A 602-nucleotide genomic window follows, 5' to 3' on the forward strand; every position below is an offset into this window, starting at 1 on the left:
GCATCTGAGTGGCATGCCACGACCCTAACCACCATACCAGCGGACCAGCTAACATCATAAAAGGCCTATTTAAATTTAAGCTCCGATCAGCAGACTTGCTCATCGCTTCGAAAAGGCCAGTCAACTACCGGAAACAATTTGTGGATGAAAGGGTGGTCCATTAACCCTACCTGCCTAAATCATTCGTGTCCCTTTTAAACAGATTCTTCAATAGAGACAAGAGCCCCGGGGCTTATTTTCCCGTTGTGAACCCGAATATTATAAATGGTCGGGTTTATAATTATGGAGTTGGTGGAGATTAGAGGACGGTTTCAGTGAGGGCCGAGGAACTAGATTGATTTACAATTAATATTTCGTTGTATGATATGATATATATATGAATATATATATATATATATATATATATATATATATTTACTGACAGACATTAAAGCTTTCCTTGAATAAATATCTCCGCTAGATATCATCCAGTTTTAATGAGCGCCTGTTAGTAACTGTATTAATGAACAGAACAATTGTGTAAGTTATAAAGTTAATATATATATATATATATATATATATATATATATATATATATATATATATATATATATGTATGTATA

Source organism: Macrobrachium rosenbergii, chromosome 54 (genome assembly GCF_040412425.1).
Source record: "Macrobrachium rosenbergii isolate ZJJX-2024 chromosome 54, ASM4041242v1, whole genome shotgun sequence".
NCBI lineage: Eukaryota > Metazoa > Arthropoda > Malacostraca > Decapoda > Palaemonidae > Macrobrachium > Macrobrachium rosenbergii.